Raw genomic sequence first — 7,268 nt, 5'->3', positions numbered from 1 at the left:
TGGGCTACGGTCCCGCACACCGTTAGGCCGTCTTCCGCTCGCGCCCCAACATCGTGCAGCCCTCCTCCAGTGGTGTCGTGACAGGCGTGAATGGAGGGACGAATGGAGACATGTCGTCTTCAGCGATGAGAGTCGCATCTGCCTTGGTGCCAATTATGGTCGTATGCGTGTTTGGAGCCGTGCAGGTGAGCGCCACAGTCAGGACTGCATACGACCGAGGCACACAGGGCCAACACCCGGCATCATGGTGTGGGGAGCGATCTCCTACACTGGCCGTACACCACTGGTGATCGTCGAGGGGACACTGAATAGTGCACGGTACATCCAAACCGTCATCGAACCCATCGTTCTACCATTCCTAGACCGGCAAGGGAACTTGCTGTTCCAACAGGACAATGCACGTCCGCATGTATCCCGTGCCACCCAACGTGCTCTAGAAGGTGTAAGTCAACTACCCTGGCCAGCAAGATCTCCGGATCTGTCCCCCATTGAGCATGTTTGGGACTGGATGAAGCGTCGTCTCACGCGGTCTGCACGTCCAGCACGAACGCTGGTCCAACTGAGGCGCCAGGTGGAAATGGCATGGCAAGCCGTTCCACAGGACTACATCCAGCATCTCTACGATCGTCTCCATGGGAGAATAGCAGCCTGCATTGCTGCGAAAGGTGGATATACACTGTACTAGTGCCGACATTGTGCATGCTCTGTTGCCTGTGTCTATGTGCCTGTGGTTCTGTCAGTGTGATCATGTGATGTATCTGACCCCAGGAATGTGTCAATAAAGTTTCCCCTTCCTGGGACAATGAATTCACGGTGTTCGTATTTCAATTTCCAGGAGTGTAGTTTCATTGCAAATTTAAGCGCAGTCAAAGCCTCACAGACAAACAAAAACGGGAATAAGCCAAAATTAAAGTAAGGAGGGCCATGCATGGAGGTTTCAAAGAATTTTGGAGAAAAATTCTGTGTACCGGTTTGACAGAAAGACATGAGACTCATTATCTTGGATATCGCCGGCCGGCCGTTATGACCGAGCGGCTCTCGGCGCTTCAGTCTGGAAACGCGCTGCTGCTACGGTCGCAGGTTCAAATCCGGCCTCCGGCATGGATGTATTTGATTCCTTAGGTTAGTAAGGTTTAAGTAGTTCCAAGTCTAGGGGACTGATGACCTCAGATGATTAGTTCATAGTGCTCAGAGCCATTTGAACCATTTGATTTGGATATCGCCATACACAGAATCAACAACCAACATAATACTGGAATGTTCAGAAAACCTACAGCCACAAGAACAACTATTCACAACCATTCGAATCACCCTTCAGGCGCACAATCTCTCGAGTTTCAGATACATGCTACACAGGCTCAACGCAACTCGCAACTCCCCTGGCCTATAATTTCTTAATTGTAGTACTAACGCTTTCAAAGCCTAAACCGTTACCTTCTGGTGTTGCCAACTACGAACAAGAGTAGAAGCAACTAGAGTACAAGATCTATCGGGCTTACGTATCAAAATGAGTGGCAAAGCCGCGGAAAGTGTTGTACTCACGTACACGGAAATATAGTAACATAAATGTGCAGCGGTCGCAAGTAATCTGGACAAACGCCCTCCTCAGCAGCGTAACTCTGAGTGCCCAGTGCAGACGGCCACCAAGCCAGCCGACCGCGGCGGCGCAAACGACTGATGTAGGTGACATTGAGGTGGAGAACTGATATACATAGTCGAAATAGTGCTAGAAATAGGGGTTGACTCTTCCGTCGGCTTACGTAACAATAGTTAACTGTATCAATGCGAAATAGAGCTTACAAACACTAGAAAAACATAATAACATATAAACATGAGTGTCTGGTAAAACACCTACAAGCCAACGTGACAGAGCGTATCAGAATAAAAAGCTGAACGGTAAAAATACATTTAAAACAGCGGGCACATATAACATACGGAATTATATCTGAAGCCTGAGGAATGAGACAACGACAGGTTAAGTGTGGTAGGAGAAAGATGTCCACCATGAGGATCGGTAAGAATGTGTAGACTCGTTCTACAGGGTCAAAACAAAGTCTAAATTAAAAAAAGAAAAACTTAGTCCTGATTACAATGATACACGCAAAAGGAATAGCAACGGACACATATAAAACACCACGGTGCATCCACACGACATTAGACGTAATAAATATAAGCGATAAGTGAGAGAGGGCTGTGAACTATTACTGCAGAAAGCGAGTAAAGAAAGTAAGGCCATGTATTGGGGACGATAACACTGTAATTCGGGTACAGTAGAATTAAAGCAACGATTGAGTCTTTAAAATGAAGCCACGTAAACTATACTAAATACATGGGACTATCAGCGTTAAGACAATTTATCAGTTAGCTACTAAAAAATGGAAGCTTCGAAGACTTAGACAAGTGTGCACCATTTAGTTCTTAAGACATTCATACTTATTTAGAATAAACTTGTATTTAAGCATAGTTGTTAATTTAACGTAAACCCAGGTCCCTGCTTCAGATGAGGAAAATTTCTGCTTCTTCAAGAGTGACAAGGATGCCTTTTTAGACATATTTTTGTCTACTCTCAGTATACCCCGTTTAAGTTGTGTTTTAGTGTTTTAGCTCGTCTCAATGACTTTTAGGTATTTTTGCAAAACACTCATATTTATATATTATTATGTTTAGGTATTAGCATATTTAGTGTATTTAATATAGTTTACCAGGTCGTTGCATTAATCCTACTGTACCCATATTATAGTGTTCTCATCCACGACACGTAGGATTAGTTTCTTTACCCGTTTTCTATAGTCCTAGTTTAAGCCCCCTTTTATTTCTCGCTTACTTTTATTGCGTCTAGCGCTGAGTGGATGCACCGCGCTGTTTCATAAGTGTACACTGCTATTTCTGTTGCGTATATCAATTTAATCCTATCTAAGCTCTTTCGACTTTGTTTTTATCCTTTAAGACGAGTTTACACATGATAACCGATCTTAACGGTTGACATTATTTTCCACTCCAGGGGCAGACGCAGCAAGAGAAGCGTTCTGCATCGCGGTTTGGTTTATTGTTAAAGTGCCGATAGCCTACCTTCCTATAAGAGTCAATAATATATCGCTTCCTCGTATGTACATTTCTCGGAAAGAACATGGACATAAAACTAAACGAATTCGAGTCCACAAGAAGGCCTGCCGGCAATCGTTCTTCCTGTGAACTTCGCGACTAGAACAGGAAAAGTGGGTGGGAGGGGGGGAAGGATAGTGCAACAAAAAGTACCCTCTGCCAAACGCTGTAAGGTGGCTTCCGGAGTAGGGATGTAGATGTAACAAAAGTTTCTTTCCATTGGAGTGCTTCTCAGTATATGGTGCAAGTGAGATTGCGTTGCAATGAAGATTTGTGACTGATCTCTCATTAGGTTTGTGAGGTACTTTCAGCAGCATCCGTAAGAGCAAAATCGAATGGAATTTCGCCAATGTTTTGATTGTTGTTTTCATCAGGAGTCACTTTTCAAAACAAGAAGCAACAATCACAGGAAAAACGATTTAATTAATCTGCATCTAGTCAGTATCGCTAAGCACTATTTTTCTATGGTATTCTATAATACTTCATTGACCACAGAATGTAAACACCTTAGCTCTGCATCTTCTGGGTTAGCCAATGCCCTTTACATTAAAACATGTTTGAATTTGCTTTGAGTAGCTGCTGCACTTTAGTTATTGTGGTGATGTATTATCGTGTTACATCTTAGAAAATCATAGGTAGAGCCAACATTCAGCGCCAGGTTAGTTGATGCACTGTGCACAATGATTGCCGCTACATTGCGTGTTGCCCTCTGCAGCAGACGCCTGGTCCTTGCACTCATGCTCACTGCTGTTGATCGACAACGAAGGGACAACGGATTTAAAAAAGTAAGCAGGTGCCCATGGTAACCATGTTCAACCCTACATGCTGTTATTTTTTCCTCGGCACTATCACATCTACCAGCAGCGCAATGCAACGTGTCACACAATTCGCAGCCTACGTGCCTGGTTCGAAGAGCACCAGGATGAGTTTACCGTGCTCCCCTAGTCAGCAAACACTTCGGATCTAAACCCAATCAAGAAATCTGTGGGTCATCTCAGTCGGACTGTTCGCCCCATGGATCCTCAATGGATAAACCTAGCGCAGCTAGACACAGGCACGGCTCTGGAGTCGCCAGTACCTTCCAGAACATCACCGACTCTCTTCGTGCACCTCTCGCAGAGGTGCGTACCGTACAGTGTGGTTATTCAGGTTTCTGATACGTGGTCACATTAATGTGACTGGATAGTGTATTATGTTGTCAAACCACGGTACATGCTCATTCATCAATAATCACTGTGGTTTCCCCAGTACACGAGCAAAGGACTGGTTTGTTGCCTTCACTCTTCACCATCTTTACGAAATTTTCTCTCTCCTTATGTTGCTCCACATATTGTTATGTGATCAGCGTATCGTATGTCTCTAATATCACATACGAGCCATAACTCCCTAGTTCAGATATATCTATAAATGCTACAGAAAAATCATCCCAGGTATTGAATCAGTAGTTGTCTCTGAATTATGTTCATAGAACTCTCTCATATATGAAACTGCATTATCAGAGCTTTTTAGATATTGCGTTTACTGCTATTACCTTTTGAGAATGGCAAAACGTGATAGTATCAATAAAATAATTAACACACGTACACAACTGTGTGCAGTGTCTGTGATTGCTATTCGATGTAAAGGGACGATACGGTCCTTTATATCCTTTCACACCACCAATATGTTTTTGACATGTAATATTTGCTTCTCAGTATCTGAAGTGCTACATTTTTCAATGCAGTGGTGCTCCGGATTGCATTATACTTTTTCTAGTTGGTTTGTAACTGGCTGGGAAATAACGTGAAATGGTACTTAAAACGAAACACATGGTGCCTCATAAGTTAAGGAACATATGTAATCGAAGACTGAAATTCAAAGTAAAGGAAGCCTATGTTTGTTAGTTATGTTACGTAATTAAAATTGCGGAAGTGTTTAACAAAAAATGAAACAATATCAGGTTTATTGAACTTTGCCTATGAAGTGTTTAATTTACAGCTCTTCGCAGTGAATCTATGGAAGGGAACGTGTGATCCCAAACAACAATAGAAGCTCCAAACAACACGGCACGGTGGTGTTCAAATGGGCTATGAATCATCACGATTAGTGACAGAGCCAGTAAAGTTCTTAATTCCATTAGTTTTGACCTATTTTCTTTAAACAATAATACTGTGACCAACTCGAAGGATTTATTTAGTAATTCTAGCTGACGACTAAATATCATTCATCATGAAAATGTGTCATAAAGGTGCTCGATTTGACAGACTGACCTGAACACCTACATCAAAATATCTCCAGAAACAAAAGTATCCTTCGTACCTTGACTGCTAATTTTTAAGACATGTGTCTCCGTTTATACCCGTTAATTTCGTGGAACGGCATTAACAAGCCGTATAGGTAAATAAACCAAAATTCTATTCTGTAGCAATATTAATGTGTACTATGAAAGGTAGCTAAGCATGACGCCCGAAATTATTTTATTGAGTTTCGATTGAGATAACGAATTATTTAGATCGAAAGTAGCTGCCAACCATGGAAGTATTTTCATATACCTTATATGGTCCTAAACACGGTTTTCGCGATTTCTTCCGATCACGTGAGGTGAGTGAACCGACGATTTCCACCTCTGAGATACCGGAGCGGCTCGTTGTCGACAGGATGTTCGACAGAAACAGAGAGAAAGAGGGCAAAAGTGGAGGTGGGGGAGCTTAATGGATTTCCGGCTTCAGCGCTCTGCGTTAAAGCAGACTAAGGAACCTTGGAAGCGAGGTGGTATAGTGCTGAAATACTGGACTCTCTCCTTCCCTCTCTCCCTCCCTCTCTCTCTCTCTCTCTCTCTCTCTCTTTATTCCCCTTCTTCCCCCTCCCCCGTCTCTCCCCCTCTCCCTCCCCCTCTCTCTCTCTCTCTCTCTCTCTCTCTGTGTGTGTGTGTTGTGTGTGTGTGTGTGTGTGCTGGCACGCACGCGTGTGATATATTTATGTCCGTGTAGGAACCACAGCAACCGAAAGACTGACTAATAGGATAGATTCTGTAACAATTTTTATTTGCTTATAATTACGATTTGCAGATAGAGTCGGACAATGTTAATATTTCGTTGGAATATTTCACGATACCACCAAGCGCTGTGATCCGAAGCAAACCGTAGGGGTTCCCCCTTTAAGGTTCTTCTGTAGTACGAATTCTGTAAAGCGGCACATTTGGTGTTCCAACAATAAAGCATTTAAACTCACCGTGGACAATTATTTCATTGAAGAAACAGAATCACACGACTTCTTGTTGCAGTCTGTTTAACGTTTAGGGTCCATCATTGATCACGTGTAAGGGGGGATGTGCTCGGTAGCCACAGAATAAGCACAGTTGGAAGTGAAAATTTCATTTTTTGTTGGTACACACTGATGATCAAAGGCATTATTATCTCTGTCCACCTCGAGATTTAATGGCCCCTGGTGTTGTCGCAGGTACGTTATGCTTTGAGTATAGTACGTAAGTGGAGCAGAGACAAACAGGGAGTAATTCCGCTATCAATATGATTGCAAGTGGGAGATCAGCTGAAGTACGCCACTTTGACAAAGGGCAGATACTTATAGACCGACACCTGGGAACGAGTATTTCGGAACGAGAGAATTGTTTGATTGTTCGATTGCCGTTATCGTGAGCATCTACAGATAATGGCTTGAGGACGTTCCATGAGTGCGCGACAGGGCGTTGCATCCAGAATGAGATAGGAGGTGAGGTACTGGCAGAAGTAAAGCTCTGAGGACGAGGCGTGAGTCATGCTTGGGTAGCTCAGTTGGTAGAGCACTTGCCCGCGAAAGGCAAAGGTCCCGAGTTCGAGTCTCGGCCCGGCACATAGTTTTAATCTGCCAGGAAGTTTCAGAGCTTTGGATGTCCACTGCTCACCACACTGTGGCCGATGGAGGCCTGCGCTCTCTGTAACGCAGGATAGGTGGTGAACTGCGTCAGTTCTGACGGCAGAGTTCAATGCCAGTGCAGTCACAGGTATTTTGGGGCATACTGTTCAGCACACATGGTTGAACATGGGGCTCCGCAGCAGACAAACTTACTTATTCCCAAGCAGACCAAAAGATATCGTCAGTTGCGGTTGTGCTGGGCACGAGATTGTCGAGATTGGACGATACCTGTTGGTTGGAAGAATCACGTTTCTTGTTAACCAGATCGATGATCG

The 7,268-nt window shown here is 43.8% G+C and overlaps 1 non-coding gene across 1 annotated transcript; it reads left to right on the top strand.

The window, feature by feature from the left end:
- Window positions 1–6,856: 6,856 nt before the first annotated feature.
- Window positions 6,857–6,931, top strand: Trnas-cga. Its single transcript has one exon. It is a non-coding gene; the product is annotated as a tRNA-Ser (tRNA).
- The last annotated feature ends 337 nt before the right edge of the window (window positions 6,932–7,268 follow it).

Source organism: Schistocerca americana, chromosome X, assembly GCF_021461395.2.
Source record: "Schistocerca americana isolate TAMUIC-IGC-003095 chromosome X, iqSchAmer2.1, whole genome shotgun sequence".
NCBI lineage: Eukaryota > Metazoa > Arthropoda > Insecta > Orthoptera > Acrididae > Schistocerca > Schistocerca americana.
The sequence above is the reverse complement of the archived record's forward strand: the minus strand, read 5'-3'. Positions and strand labels throughout refer to the sequence as shown.